At 46.1% G+C, this 16,783-nt stretch overlaps 1 protein-coding gene and 1 pseudogene across 1 annotated transcript in view; one reads left to right on the top strand and one right to left on the bottom strand.

Annotated features, from left to right (window-relative positions):
• Positions 1–16,783, bottom strand: part of LOC126263656 (CD109 antigen) — an 898,764-nt gene that overhangs the window by 857,147 nt on the left and 24,834 nt on the right. The gene's annotated exons all lie outside the window — the stretch shown is intronic.
• LOC126263951 (5S ribosomal RNA) lies at positions 12,157–12,274 on the top strand (annotated as a pseudogene).

Raw genomic sequence — 16,783 nt, 5'->3', positions numbered from 1 at the left:
CTTGTTCTGGTGGCTGTCTTAAGATTTCGTTTTCCTCTGATTGTTTAATTGGTGCGTGTTGTTCTTTGTTTGTTTGCTCTGGGATGTTTGAGTCCATTAGTGTATTTTCTTCTTCTTCTGATTGCACATTATTTTGTTCCAGTATTTGTTGTACTTGTTGTTTGATGTTTTCTAATTCTGACTGGGGTATCCTGTTATTTTTGATTATTACACGGATCTGATCAGCTAGTCGTTGTTCTGTTAAAAATTTTAATTCTGGGTATCTGGTAATAAATGTTGTGTATACTTGTGATCTGTATCCAGTTGTGTTGGTTCCTAGGTTTGTTGCTTGGTAATAACAGAACATGAGGTGTCGATTAACTTCATCTGACCATCTCATCCTCTGTCTTTGTTTTCCTTCTAGGGTGGTTGCAGGAAGCATATCCTGCAAAACACCTCTATTTGGATTTAAATCATTTTCCAGTTGGCTAGCAGTGTCGTTACCATTGTGGGCGGGCATAGGGTTCAAGCGTCGTCCCCGACCATGACGGCGCTTGTCCGAGGCTTTAGTTCTGTCCTGAACCAACTAATCACACTAAAGTGGGGTTAGCCCTATTAGTGGTTTGTTCTTTTCGTCGCCTTTTACGTCTTTTACGACTTTTATTATTATTATTATTATTATTATTATTATTAGACATATGAATATACATGTAAGTATGTCTGTACTGAACTAGGGACCTAGAAACGACAGAGAGGCTTCGTCTCCGCCGTAGCCCTCAGTTGTCCACAACCCTGCAACAGGCTACAGAAGTCCACTCACCCCACTGCCGCCCCACACTGAACCCAAGGTTACTGTGCGGTTCGGCGTCTAGTGGACTCCCCCCCCCCCCCCCCCTTCCCGCCGGAAACGTCTCTTTCCAGACGTCTGTAACCCCAAATGTTTGCGTGGTAGAGTAATGGTGGTGTACGTGTACGTGGAGACAGTGTTTGCGCAACAACCGTCGACTAGTGTAACTCAGGCGGAATAAGGGGAACCAGCCTACATTCGCTGAGGCAGATGGAAAACCGCCTTAAAAACCATCCACAGGCTGACCGGCACACCGGACCTCGACACTAAATGGTTCAAATGACTCGGAGCACTATGGGACTTAACTTCTGAGGTCATCTGTCCCCTGGAACTTAAAACTACTTAAACCTAACTAACCTAAGGACATCACACACATCCATGCCCGAGGGAGGATTCGAACCTGCGACCGTAGCGGTCGCGCGGTTCCAGACTGTAGCGCCTAGAACCGCTCGGCCACACCGGCCGGCTCGACACTAATCCGCCGGGCGGTTTCGTGCCGGGGACCGGCACGCCTTCCCGCTCGGGAAGCAGTGAGTTAAACCGTGAATACACATTGATTCAAAGCGGTTGCACTTTCAAGATCCCTCGAAAACGCGTGGTACGAATTTTGAAAATATATTGCTAAAATGCAACATCCAAAATATTAGTAGTTTAAGATTTTTCGTATTAAACTCGTGTGCTATGAAATTATGCCATTTGCAACGGCACATACAAGAGCTATAAAAAACGCGTAGTTTTGGTATTATTTGTTGCAACTAATTGTTGTAACGACTGTGATTAAACGCTTTAGAACATTTAAAGGTTCAAGGCACAGACTCAAATTACATACTTCATGTCAGCTGTAATGTAGTGGATACAGAGGCGGACTGTGAACTGTAAGGTCGATGGGGGTCTGCGTCCTGCTGGCTACAAGTATTTTGATATTCGCCTTCATGTTGTTTAAAAGATTCTTAAAAAAGTACATTCTGAAATATTGGTTGTTATGTACGTATAAGAGGATTCTCCGTTCGGGAGTGAGGTTTCTTTTTTTCCTTTACTCCTTGTCAGTTTAGTGAATGAGTCAGGTAAAACTAGCCATAAAGTGCAGGACTGCTGCCCAGTCTACTACAGTCAGAAGAGCATGCCTGCCACATGGACAAGGGAGCAGATGTGCGTTTCAACAGGTGAAAGGTAGGAAACTTCCTGGCAGATTAAAACTGTGTGCCGGACCGAGACTCGAACTCGGGACCTTTGCCTTTCGCGGGCAAGTGCTCTACCAAGTGAGCTACTCAAGCACGACTCACGCCCCGTCCTCACAGCTTTACTTATGCCAGTACCTCGTATCCTACCTTCCAAACTTTACAGAAGCTCTCCTGCGATCCTTGCAGAACTAGCTTCTGTAAAGTTTGGAAGGTAGCAGACGAGATACTGGCAGAAGTGAAGCTGTGAGGACGGGGCTTGAGTCGTGCTTGGGTAGCTCAGATGGTAGAGCACTTGCCCTCGAAAGGCAAAGGTCCCGAGTTCGAGTCTCAGTCCGGCACACAGTTTTAATCTGCCAGGAAGTTTCATATCGACGGACACTCCGCTGCACAGTGAAAATCTCATTCTGGAGATGAAAGGTATGGTTTGCGTAACCCTAAAAGTAATGTACGTAGCGTTCCTCTACCACCTATGCTTCGCTGTTTAGTCTATAGAGGTGTCCATTATGTTCTTCGCGGTTTTCTCTGCTCATTTCCGGCGATCGCTAACACAGCTACATAACGTGGCTATTTCACGTGCGTCCACTCTGGTGCACAAACTGTGATGTTTGTGCGGCGCATACAGCGGATAATTGCCGACGGAGAGCTCTGCGGTCGCGAAAGACGTTGAGGAGCGAGTTACGAGCGATGCGGCAGCTCGTTTGCGACCACGCACGAACCATTCTGGGAACCACGCTCGGCGTGGTTCGCGCTGACAAACGCGGCCCGTGTGAGGACGGCTTAAGGCGCAACTGGCAGCGGGAGGGCGCGCTTTGCTGATCGGCCCATAGCAGAGCAGAGAGCGGCGTGTCCGGTACGGCCGGCTGGTGCTGGGCACCGCCCAACACAGCAGCACGGCGTCGCACTGGACAAAGGCGCAGCTGCGCGCCGGTGGGTTTGCTCAGCGACAGAGCAGTGATATGTGTCTGCTCCTCGTCACCACTGCACCGTGTTCTCCTCTCTATCACAAGCCAATAAGGCAAACTCCTGATTATACAGGTGCGGATTACCCGTGCATAGTTGTACTATTATTGGAAGAACAAGTCTGACGCATTCCGTTATAATTAGAACTAAAGGAAAATTGAAGAACTGATAAACACACACGTGAATGAGCAAGGCTAGCTGATACGTTTTATGGGTGTGTTACAGGAGTGATAAGCAACATCAGACAACTAAGGATTTTGCGCTACATAACACTGGGTCATGAAGGAAAGGAAGAAAATCGAAAGGCGGGAACAAGTGGGACAAAGTTAGTCACATAGGTGCAACAGAACTGGTAAAGATGAGAAATGAAAGGGTTAGGTGGATACCTCAACGGAAGCCCTTATATATATAGTGGTCCATTGATCGTGACCGGGCCAAATATCTCACGAAATAAACTACAAAGAACGGAACTTGTCTAGCTTGAAGGGGGAAACCAGATGGCGCTATGGTTGGCCCGCTAGATGGCGCTGCCATAGGTCAAACGGATATTATTGCATTAATGTGGTATTTACAGGTAATCACGCTATAACAGCATTCGTTCTCAGAAATGATAAGTTCATAGAGGTACATGTATCACATTGGAACAACCGAAATAAAATGTTCAAACGTACGTACGTTCTGTATCTTAATTTAATAAACCTACCTATTACCAACTGTTCGTCTAAAATTGTGAGTCTTATGTTTGTGACTATTACAGCGCCATCTATCACAAAACGAAAGAAGTGGTCCAACGTACTTTACGTACTACACGAATATGTAATAAAAAATGGGGGTTCCCATTTAAAAAAAAAAAAACGCAGTTGATATGCGTTTGACCTATGGCAGCGCCATCTAGCGGGCCAACCATAGCGCCATCTGGTTTCCCCGTTCAAGCTAGACGAGTTTCGTTCTTTGTAGTTTTTTCGTGTGTATATATATGACGTAGCTAAAAGGAAGAAAACATCCGGAGGAGAACACTGGACGGCAGAAGCGACTGAGAGGTGCAAGGAAGACAGGAAAAGATGGAGAGGTCTTAGTCCCAAGCACTTACTGCCAGTGGCGGGAAACTGTGCAACAGGAAGATGAAGATTTTCATTCAGCATAAAAATGTTTTTTTTCCAGACTTAGGTGGCGAAAATATCCGCCGGGAGTTTAAAACAGCGGTGCCTACGAAGAGAGATCCGAGCAGCTCAGAAATGTCGACTCAGTGAACAAACCATATTCAGTGAAGAGAGAAAGCAAAGACGACGCGATTGAGGACCCCGTTAGCACGCACACCGACGCCCTGGCACGTGCACATCTGTTCGTGAAGCGTGCAGGGCAAAATTCGTTTCACTATCCTCAAAATGAGCTGAAAGCAGCTCACAGTAAGTACAGTGTGTTTAAACTGTAATCTTGTAAATAATTTGTCAGTTTCCAGTGAGCAACGCATATCATATGCAATGTACTTTTACAAAAGTGACATGTAGGACGTCTTGTAGATACAGCAGTTGACTTGTCGAATAAAAGGTTATCTTTGTAAAGGTAAAACTGTGGTCAGCCCAAAGGTAGGTTCGAACGCCACATCGCCTTACTCGGTACGGGCCTGCTGCATGTGGCATGGTCTCGCCTACTTAAAACCTTCCAACGGAGTCGCCCAGCCATTGCGAAATGAAAAGATGACAATTTAACTCAGAAAGACGGTGCAACTTGGCATTCCTCCCAGTCACAATTTATTACCGTTTTCTAGGGTGCCTTCGTGAGGAGGGGGGGGGGGAGTTGGAGGGGGGAAATGAGTGAACCCGGGCTCGCAGCCGGCCCAGCATGCCACGTCACATGGACCTGCCCACTGTACGTGCCACGGCCCCGCACTGGTGCTCTCTCGAGCTTTCTGTACCCGCCAATGACAGCAGAGTGATTGAGTGACTGATCTCATCTCTGTTTACGTTTTCCGAATCGGGTCGCTTCTTGGACTGTTTGCACGCGCTTGTGATGACTTTAGCGACACTTGACCGTGTTTCTGAAGAACCGTTCACTTTGTGAACTCCGCCCTCACCGACCACAGTTACTGCCCGTTTATTCCATCGGTCTCTGCGTCACCGACACTGCGAGCGACCACAAACTGTGTTCTACCTATGCCAAGCAAGACAGAAAATATTGCATCCAGATCTTTGGAAACTCTCAGCTCCAGGCTGCCGGTTAAACAGCTTCTACATACTCCGCAAGCCACCCAGCGGTGTGTGGCGGAGGGCAAAATTCGCGCCAAAATCATATTTCCCCCCATCTGTTCCACTCGCGGATCGCGCAAGGGAAAAACGACTGTCTGAACGCCTCGGTACGAGCTCTTATTTCCCTTATCTTTTAATGGTGATCATTGCACAAATTGAAAGTTGGTGATAATATATGCTCTACATCCTAGGTGAAGATCGGATTTCGGAATTTAGTGAACAGCCCCTTCTGTTTAGCGCGCCGTCTATCTGCAAGTGTGTCACACTTCAAACTTTCTATGAGATTTGTAACGCTCTCGCGATGGCTAAATGTACCAGTCATGAATCTTGCCGCTCTTCTTTGGACCTTCTCAATCTCTTGAATCAGACCCAACTGGTAAAAGTCCCATACAGACGAACAATACTCTCAAGATTGGACGAACTAACGTATTGTAAGCTATGTCCTTTGTTGAAGGACAGGATTCTACCAATAAACCGCAATCTAGAGTTCGCCTTACCCGTTACTTGTGTACTCTGATCATTCCATTTGAGATCATTTCGAATAGTCACACCCAAATACTTGATTGACGTTACCGCTTTCAAAGACTGGGAATTTATTTTGTATTCATATATTAATGGGGATTTTCGCCTTGTTATACGCAATAGGTTACACTTACTAATATTGAGAGATAACTGCCAGTCATTAGACGACGCATTTATTTTCTGCAAATCCTCATTGATTTGTTCACAACGTTTGTGTGATACTACTTTCCTGTAGACTACAACATTATCGGCAAACAGTCTCAGGCCGCTGTCAGTACCATCAACCAGATCGTTTATGTAAATCGTAAAAAGCAGAGGACCTATTACGCTGCCCTGGGGCGCACCTGAAGTTACTCTTGTTTCTGTTGAAGTTACCCCGTTCAGGACGACATTCTGCTCCCTGTCTGTTAGAAAACTTTCTATCCAACCGCATATGTCGTCGGATAGACCGTAAGCGCGCACTTTTTGTAGCATGCGACAGTGCGGAACTGAGTCGAACGCCTTTCGAAAGTCGAGAAATATAGCATCAACCTGGGAGCCCGTATCTAGAGCCTGTTGTATATCACGCACAAAGAGGACCAGCTGTGTCTCGCATGACCGCCGTTTCCTAAAACCGTGCTGGTTTCTGCAGAAGAGCTTCTCAGAGTCTAGATAGGTCATTATGTCTGAACACAAAATATGTTCCATGATTCTACAACGAATCGATGTCAGTGAAATTGGCCGGTAATTATGTTCATACGATTTTCTACCCTTTTTATAGGATGCTATGACCTGGCCCTTCTTCCAGTTCCGTGGAACTTTCCGCTGTTCCAATGATCTTTGATAGATGATGGATAAGAATGGCGCTATATTTGTAGCACAGTCAACACAAAATCTTACGGGGATAGCGTCTGGGCCAGATGCCTTCCTGGCGTCTAAGGATCTTAATTGTTTTATAATCCCAGACACACTAAACACTATGTCAGCCATCCTTTCGTTTGTTCGATACTTGAAAGGGGGAATGGTGCTGCAGTCCTCTACCGTAAACGAGTTTTTGAAAGCTAGATTTAGAATTTCGGTCTTCTGTTCATCATCATCATTTATATTACCCGTACTGTCAGCAAGAGAAGGTATTGAATTATTTGTAGCGTTCATAGATTTTACGCACGACCAAAATTTTTTGCGGTTATTTTTAGAATATGCAGAAAAAATACTGCTTTCAAATTCGTTAAAAGAATCTTTCATTGTCCTTCTGACAGCTGCCTTCATTTTGCATAATTTCTGTTTGTCAGCAGGGCAGTGACTACGTCTAAAACGACTGTGCAAAATTCTCTTCTTTCTCAGAAACTTCCTAATACAGTAGTTGTACCAAGATGGATCCTTTCCCTACCCTATATTTTTGCTAGGCACATACTTCTCTAGCACATGGTGGAAAATACCTCTAAATTCCGACCAAAGATGCTCAATATCTTAGTGTCCCGCGGTGAATGCTTGGAGCTGACTATGAAGATATCCATTAATGACACTTTTATTTGCTTTCCCAAACAAGAAAACTCTACGCTGCCCCCCCCCCCCCCTTTTTTTGCAGCTTCCACTGACATGGAAGCCACAACGACATTATGGTCGCTAATACCTTCTTGTAGATTAACTTCCTCAAAAAGATCAGGTCTGTTTGTCGCCAAGGTATCAAATATGTTCCCATCTCGAGTTGGTTTTCTAACCAATTGCTCAAGGTTGTATGTTGAGAGCGCTCCTAGAATAACTTCACACGAATCTTTGCTGCTGCAGTGCGCAGGCATTACTGTTGTGGACCGGCCGTTGGTATGCAACGGACGTCCAGCACGAGTCCGCCGATCGGTCTGCACCGGTGGCCAGCCCAGTTACTGCTCGCATTGATGTTGATCCCTCGCCTGTGGTCGAGTGAGATGTCACTTCGGGGCGTGACAGGCGGTGAAAGACTTCCCAGAGGGCCGCACCTAAGGTTTCGCAGGTTATCCTGACAAACAGGTTCCAAGTGTTGTCTGTGGCTGACACTGTCCCCCAGCCAGATACAGTCGCCTGTCCTGTTTCAGAGCGAACACCTCAGCCTGCAAGATCCGGGCAATCACAGAGGGTGGGATTACCGGCAGTTGGGAGCTCCAACTTGGTTCGAACGACAGTCGAGATCGCAATAATATTTGTTTATTATGACCGGTTACGGCTTATGTTAAAAGACATCCTCAGATTTTTTGAGCCTCCCTACTGCTGGTGGGTCCTCTGTTTTTCACGTGATACTTTGAATCGTACCATCCTTTACTTCCAGCGCCATTGTATGAGAACTGCATCGCGTTGTCGGCAGTACTTGACGGACTACTGAGTTTCATTTCTTCTCTCTCTGTGGACTCACCAGCGACTCTACGCCTAAATACCGGTCTGCGACTACGCGAGCGTATCAAGTGACAGGCACGCCGTTCCTTTGAGTTGTAGGAAGTCTGCGAGAGACGCTGAGCTGCTGCAGACGGCAATCCGCTGGACCACGAAATGGCACAAGGTGCTCGGGGTCGCCGCTAATCTCGCTAACGACCGACTGCTGGCTGGCACACCGCCGCAGACAAGAGACACCGCCCGGGCTCGCGGTCTCCGCGGCTTTCTCTCCGGTCTGGGCGGGCAGCCGGTCACGTCACGTGGCGCAATGACGGCGCGGAGAAATGCATTTCTCAATCCGCTTAATTGCTCCCCATTAGCGATCACTACCCTTTAACAAGGCAACTCGCGTCGTGCTGCACGCCAAATAGAGCACGGGAGATTCCGTGCTAATGGAAGCCACATTTGGAATGATACCTGTACTCCGTGCTTAAAACGCATTTACTGTTATACAGAGCGCACTGGCTATGACGGCCTCGCAACGAGAAATTTCCACACGGGTGGTCTACTTCAGAGGTACTTTGTAACAAACAATCAAACTTACGTGAGAAAATATTAGGGTCCCTCTTAAAGTCGATCACCGGGAGCCGTAGATGTTGCAGAACTGCTACCAGTCAGACACGTGACACTCCACCGCTGACCAGTGAAGTGGTGTGAATGTACCGTACAGTTGTATGGGATCAGAGCAGTAATGTGAACCGACGGACTCGTCACTGCATCCCATTATTGTGTGACTTTCCTTCTACATTAGTTTGTAAGACGAAAGAAAAGCCCCGACCTGGGGTACCTGCTTACCAATCTGCGTGAGTTCGGTATCGTCGGTACACTTCTGCGCTTTGAGTTGAAAGCTGCCACGGTTCTTCCTGTAAGAGTCCTTCCTTCGCCGCACGAAGTATGGGTCTATCACGACAAGTAGCAACTTCAAAATGCGAGGGTAATACCAAAAGTAAGGTCTCCTATTTTTTTATAAGTACATAGACCTGTTTATTTCTACAATGGTTTACATCAGTTTGCAGCTTGAACATTTAGCTATTTTTCGACATAAACACCGTTTCTGTCGATGCATTTTTGTAGACGTTGTGGCAGTTTTTTTTATGCCCATGTCATAACAGCTCGCCGCCATGCTGCTCAGAAAGTTATGAACCTCATCTTTCACCTCGTCGTCGGAGCTGAATCGCTTTCCGGCCAAATGTTCTTTTAACCTAGGAAACAGGTGACAGTCACTGGGCGCCAAGTCAGGACTATAGGGTTGGTGGGTAATTGTGTTCCACTGAAACTGTTGCAGGAGAGCAACGGTTTGCCGAGCGATGTGTGGGCGAGCGTTGTCATGGAGAATGTGTACGCTCAACATTCCTCTTCTCCGGTTCTGAACTGCCCGTTTGAATTTTTTCAGAGTCTCACAGTATCTGTCAGCGTTAATTTTGGGTCCCAGTGGGCATAAAGTTGACCAACAATACCCCTTTCCGATCCCAAAAAACGGTTATCATGACTTTACCGCAGACTGTTTGAATTTCCGCGGCTCTGGCGAAGAAGGATGCAACCATTGGCGTGATTGTTTCTTGGTCTCAGGTGTAAAGTGGTATGCCCATGTTTCGTCACCCGTGACAATTGAATCCAGAAAGTTGTCCTGTTCGGCTGCAAGGCGGTGAAGAAATTCGCGGTAAGCATCAACTCGGTTGCAGCATGTGGTCCTCAGACAGCATGCGTGGCACCCATCTTGCGTACGTACACCTTCCGGTAGTTCAAATTTTCCATAAAAATTCTGCGAGCGGTGCTTCGGGAAACCTCAGGAACCAACGTGCAGAGATCATCCAGGGTGATCCACTGATCTTCACGCATGCTTTGCTCAACCTTCAACACTGTCTCCTCAGAAATTGACGGTCTCCCGCTCCTTTGTTCGTCGTGAATTTTGGTCTGACCAGCTGCAAACACTCTACACCACTTACGAACATTTTTGACATCCATGCACGACTCACCATACACTTCCGTCAATTGGCGATGGATTTCAATCAGCGCATTGCCCTTTGCGTTCAAAAACCGAATAACTGCGCGCAATTTGCACTTGTCGGTAACATCCAACGAGAGCTCCATTCTCAACGGCTGCCAAGCCAAGGTTGAGAGCCTCAGCGCGGCGTATGCATGTTTACACACAGCGAGTGAACCACTCTTCATAACAGTGTGACCACGTGCCACACAGAGTTCTGTACTTATAAAAAAAATAGGAGACCTTACTTTTGGGATTACTCTCGTAATCAGATCTAGCTTTGCTCGAGGTATTTTTCCTATGTTTATTCTTAATGTGTAGATACGTTGTTGTCAACAACGTAAGCGACAACCATTTACCGTATTCCTTTTCACAAAAGTTGTTAATTACAAAGGTTTGTCATTAGACCATGATATGCGTTTAATGCAGAGGTTTTTGTATTTGGTAAAAATGTGAGGAATGACAATGCCAGTTTCGGGTCGCTGTACTTAAAAGCTTATGGATAGCTATTGTCGCGGTAAAAATGTATGCTTAGAGTCTCTACATTTCGACCACTTTGACTGATGATCTGATAGTCATACAAATAGGAGTAAATAACAATAGTGCCTGGTTACTGTCTTAATTTCAGCAATGTTTTCTTTATATTTCTATAAAACCAGTGTTTCGGTTTAACATTTCCGCAAAACTGCAATCTTTATAGCTTTAATACGCTAATAAATTGGTCGCACTACGCACTTTGCTATATTCGCGTTACGAAAATATCGTCGAACTGTTAACTCTTGGCGAGAATGTAAAAAAAGTATAATCTCCGGATTTTGAAGAACGGCTTAAAAATGGGGCTGAATAACCGTGGAATGTCTCGCAGTTTTGAAGAGTTATTAGGGAGGAAGCCTTTGGAATCTTCACGAATACAATGGGTTGTAACAAGCTTTTCTTTCCTTTTTTGACAAACGACTACTATATGGAGTATCAGCCACAATTTGAGATTTGAGAACGACGTTCGTTGAGAATCCTAACTGACTGCTTGGTTACACATGCTTCAAAATGTGCGTATAATAGCCAAAAAGTGCAGTGCATGGTGGAACAATTTCGAACAAGGGAACAAAGGTAGGTTCACTCTGGACGTCATGTCACGTCATTTCACAGATCGCTAATGGTGACGTGTTCGCACTAGACGCAACGTCAACACCACGCCATGTCGTAATTCCCAGCACTCAACAGCGAAAGTGAGGCTATGAAATGCCGTTTGCCGTGATAAAATGTTTGAATGTAGTATCACAACTAGTAATTATAGTGGAAGTTACAGCAAATTTCATAATGGATATTCTTGACTAAGGTTGTACGGTACATTTTATACATTGCTGGGTACCGAAACATTGGGGAAAGTATAGTATAAACACTCAAATACAGTGCTCATTTATTTGCTCGAGAAAATGCACACGCACACAAAGAGAATAAAACTCTTTAGAAAGCAGTATATGCTCGGTGGTGTAGCGGTAAAGTGTCAGTCTACGGACACAAAGGTCTGGAGAAAATTGTGTGTAGTTATCACTTTTTTCACTCCTGGCTATACTATTTTGATGTGAAAAATGCTGACTTGCACCTTAATTTGTAGTGAAAGTTACGCTGTAGGTCCTCTAAGTGAATGGGCAAGTTAGTTCAAAGGCCGAAGGAAGAAAAATCCATACCACCTCCGAAAGGACTACGCACAGAAAATAAGTCTTGTGGTGAACCCAACTTTCGGGCTGCTAACGGCTTTATCCTTTTCTCTTTCTTTTTATATCGCAAATTAGCAATATCTTTCCAGCTTGTTTTCTTTTTAACGTCGAACAGCTGAATTTATCCCCCTCAATGGAGCTGCCAGCTTCACCACTGAAGCAGCTTTCATATTTAAAAGCTGTAAAGAACGTTCATTTATGTTCTTATTCCAGCACTGTGTGAGGATTTTATTTGTAGAAGTACTGCAAAATCGAGAAAATGTATAGCTTTCAGATAGTGCCCGTCTCTTGTTGGACAATACTCGTAGGAATAATAACGAGTACTTATGTAATACTCGGCAACGGCCTTGCCGCAGTGCATACACCGGTTCCCGTCAGATCACCCAAGTTAAGCGTTGTCGGGCGTGGTCGGAACTTGGATGGGTGACCATCCGGGCCGCCATGCGCTGTTGCCATTTTTCGGAGTGTACTCAGCCCCGTCATGCCAACTGAGGAGCTACTAGAGCGAATAGTAGCGGCTCTGGTCAAAGAAAACCATCGTAACGACCGGGAGAGCGGTGTGCTGACTACACGCCCCTCCTGTACGCATTCTCATCTGAGGATGACACGGCGGTCGGGTGGTTCCGATGGGCCACTTGCGACCTGAAGACGGAGTGCTTATGTAATACTCGCAATGCATCACAAAAACTAGTCTAGGAATAATACAAAGATAAAGAAGACAAAACAAGTTTAAAACCCATTCACATAACAAGAGCAAGCGCGACGAGAATATTAAGAGTCAGCAGACAATGCCAGCGTCTCGTCAACATCAAAACGTTCTGTGGGGTATCCTTGATGCTGGCGCTCGGTGTTGTTCGCGGACGGTCGGTGGCAATCCTATCACCTAGAGTACACTGCTGGCCACCGTAAATGCAACACCCCGAAGGAAGCATCCGAATCAAGTGAAATTTACACCATGGGTTTGCAGCGATGAGATATGCAACTGATTAGAATTTCAGCGCAGACGCACATCACGCGCGCCTGTGGCGCCACCTCATAGCGCCATTTAAGGCTTGGCGATTTCGACGAGTGTACGTTCGGCACGTGTGTCTACCTTGTGGTTGTTTCACAAGACGATCAGTTATGCCTCGTAGACAATAGCGAGCATCGTTTGATCAAGTATCCGAGTTCGACAGAGGAAGGATAGTGGCTTATCGAGATTGTGGATTACCATACAGAGAAATCGCTAGTCGTGTTGGACGAAACCAAACAACTGTAATGCGGATATGTGACCGTTGGATGCAGGAGGGTACGACGGACCGACGTGGCCGATCGCATTCACCTCGGTGCACCACTGCACGTGCTGATAGGCAAATTGTACGCATGGCAGTGACGGATCGCTCAGTGACATCCCGAACCATAGCACAGCACATTGCGTCTGTAACGCATCATCCAGTGTCTGCGCGTACCATTCGAAGCCGTTTACAGCAGAGTGGTCTGTCCGCAAGACGTCCATTGCTTCGTCTACCATTGACGCAGAACCACAGACGTCTCCGTCGCCAATGGTGTGATGACAGACGGATGTGGACGGCAGAATGGAATGACGTTGTCTTTACTGACGAGGCACGCTTCTGTCTGCAGCACCACGATGGTCGGATTCGAGTGTGGAGACACCGTGGAGAGAGGATGCTGGACAGCTGCATTATGTACCGCCACACTGGTCTTGCACCGAGTATTATGGTATGGGGCGGTATTGGATATTACTCTCGCACGCCTCTAGTACGCATTGCCGGTACTTTAAATAGCCGGCGCTACATATCCGAGGTGCTGGAGCCAGTTGTCCTTCCTTACCTTCAGGGCTCGGCCACAACCATATTTCAGCAGGATAATGCGCGACCACACGTGGCACGCATTGTCCAAAGGTTCTTCGTCAATAACCAGATTGAATTGCTTCCCTGGCCGGCTCGCTCTCCGGATCTTTCGCCGATAGAAAACATGTGGTCCATGGTTGCTCAACGAGTGACCCAGATTACATCCCCAGCTGCCACACCAGATGATCTTTGGCAACGTGTGGAAGCTGCTTGGGCTGTTGTACCCCAGGAACACATCCAACGTCTCTTTGACTCAATACCGAGACGTGTGGCAGCGGTGATCTCCAACAATGGCGGCTACTCTGGCTACTGATTCTGGCAGCAACCACATGTCACAGACGTCTGTAAACGTAATCATTTGATACTTGGTCAATATGTTATCTACAAAATAAATTTTGTTGCGCTACCTCTTGTCTTTCTTGGGTGTTGCATTTACGGTGGCCAGCAGTGTATATTCAGGAATTCGGAATAAATTTCCACGGTGCAGTGGAGTATGCGCTTATTGGAACCTTCCCGGCAGAATTTGGATCGTTTCTACCCGACGCACGGTGCACTTCCATGTAAATAGGCCTTTATAAGAGAGAGGTGGGATTACTTGTCTTCTACAACACCACGAGTGCCGCCGATCTTTAACACACCCAACCATAGGAGTGACTATCTTGGGCGGACGCCCTAGTTCCACAAAACGCCGCGGAATCGCGTGGGCGACTAGAAACTGTAGTACACCAAAGCAATACCCCTCCCTCTGGCGAAACTACCTCCTCAGAGTATATACCGATGCAGTCTGCGGACGTCAGCCACAGGGAGTTCTCGCTCCTCGCCGCTGCCCTAAGTTACAGCAGTGCAGCTTCTGAGGAGGAGCCTCGATCGGCAGGAGAGACAAACGTGGCGGATAGTGACGAACGCTCAGGGTCGCGTTACACTAATGGCGGCGAAAGTCACACTTCTGACTTCCATTTCAGGCCCACGAAGTTGCGGAGCTTGGTCCTTGTGTATATTATCCTAATTTATTTATTTGACGTGAAACGAATAATCATCAGGCCCCCCTTACATCGGACCAGGCTTTCACCAGTAAAGTGCTTTTTTTAACATCATAGTTACCTATGAAACAAACATCATAGTTACCTAAGAAAAAACAATTTTACTATGACAAATTATATGAAAAGGATCTGAGTGACTATAGTGACAATGTTAGTAAAAAATACTGTCTATGAACGAATGAACCTAATGCGACAGTATTGCTGCCACTGCTGCGACTCATAATGACAACGGTGGTAATAAAATTAATAATGACAGTGGCAGATATTAGAAGAATTTATGGGTGTACAAAATGGATGTTTTCTGATATAGCGAATTCTGGGAAAGGAAATTTAAGGAGACAGCCAGCGCCACCTAAGAATACTCGGAAATGAAGATCCAGCTGTAAAGAAGGATGTACCACGGCGACTAGAGCGTACAGGGATACTGGTAATCGTTACGGTTCTTTACTAAATATGTCATGAACCGTCGTTTGCAGCTCCATATGTTATTCAGTTCTCTGATATAATGCGGGAGGTTATTCCAGAGTCAGGTTCCTGCTACTGAGAAGGTCTTCCGAGAAAGTGGCTGAACGATGGAATGCGACAGAAATGATTCTGCTCTGATGCCATGTCGTTCACACAATTTCGTTAAGGTATAGGAAAGATATGGGGAACAATGTACGCTGATAAGACAGTAGAGAAGACAACTTACAGAAATCTTGCACTTGTCTGCACACGGCCAGGATAGCCGTGCATATGATGGTGAAATATGACCAAAGAGTCGAACATAATAGACGTATAGACCACAGGCAGGCATTCACAAGCAGTTCCAGCCAGGAACTGTGAGCTTTCCCGAGAAAGGCCTTGCACGATAGCATCGCTGTATTCAGCAACTAGAAGTGTGTTACCCAATTTGTTTTTCAGGTCAAGAGGGAATAGTTTTCTATATATCTGTAGGACACTGAGAGATGCTGATGTCCTCTTGCACACTGAAGTTACCTGTTCAGTCCGATTTACATTTTCATCTAATACTACTCCTACACTCTTTCCTGAAGGAGAGACGTTGATATTTGTCCCATTTAGGGTTAAAAATAGTAGGGATTCCAGATATTTCGGGCTAAAGAGCCTAGAACGACCAACCTATATCGCTTGGGTCTTATATAAGTTGAGCTTTAACCCTAAACGCTCATTTTGATACCGCACACCGGCCGATATTTAGATTCTCGATAGCTGTCTTCAGGTTAATTTGTTTCGCATTAAGATACAACGGAAGGTCATCAGCATAGATGAGGTATCTGCAGTACGACGAAACTGATGACATATAATTTACGAACTACGAAATGAGTATTGGACCTAATACCGAACCCAGCGAGACGCCTGATATTACCTGCCTCGATTGTGACAGTACAGCACCAAACATGACACACTTCTGGCGAGGCGTCGGGTATGAGCGAAACCACCGTACTGAACTCTGTGAAAAACTTAAGACTGCTAAGTTTGGCAAGTAAAATGTCGAAGCCGACAGCGGCAAATACTTTGCTGATGTCTAAGAAGCACGTGATAGTTGCCTCTTGTGCACCCATGACCAGCTTCAGATCATCTGTTACCTTTTTTACGGCAGACGTTCTGCTGCGATGCTTATGGTACCGCTATTGATTTTCATTCTAGTAGACTGCTTCTAGTAACGTACTTTGTTAGCTGGTTGTGGACTACGTATTATAAGGCCTTGGAAAGTGCAGGAAGAGTGCAAATAGGTCGGTAGTCAGAGTGTGCTGTGGAAGCGTCCTTTTTGGGTAGTGGCTTAACTATTCTTGTTTCCAGGCCTCAGGGAAAACACTTGTGGTCAAGAAGCGGTTGAAGATACCTGTGATATTGGGCAGCAGTGGGTCAATAATAAGCTTCACCGTTTGGACTGTGATGCCATGGCGACTAGCAGATGCTGATCTGGTACGAGTAATGGCTTTTTTGATCGTACTGCGGGTGAAATGCCTTAGAAAGGCTGGTTGGCATTGTTAGAATATTCGCTATTGTAGTGTTGGGAACAGCGCGTAGCGTTGTGCAGTTGGGAGGTGAGCCGCGAGCAGTGGTGATGTGC

Source organism: Schistocerca nitens, chromosome 6 (genome assembly GCF_023898315.1).
Source record: "Schistocerca nitens isolate TAMUIC-IGC-003100 chromosome 6, iqSchNite1.1, whole genome shotgun sequence".
NCBI classification, from domain to species: domain Eukaryota; kingdom Metazoa; phylum Arthropoda; class Insecta; order Orthoptera; family Acrididae; genus Schistocerca; species Schistocerca nitens.
This window is presented reverse-complemented; position numbering and strand designations above follow the sequence as displayed.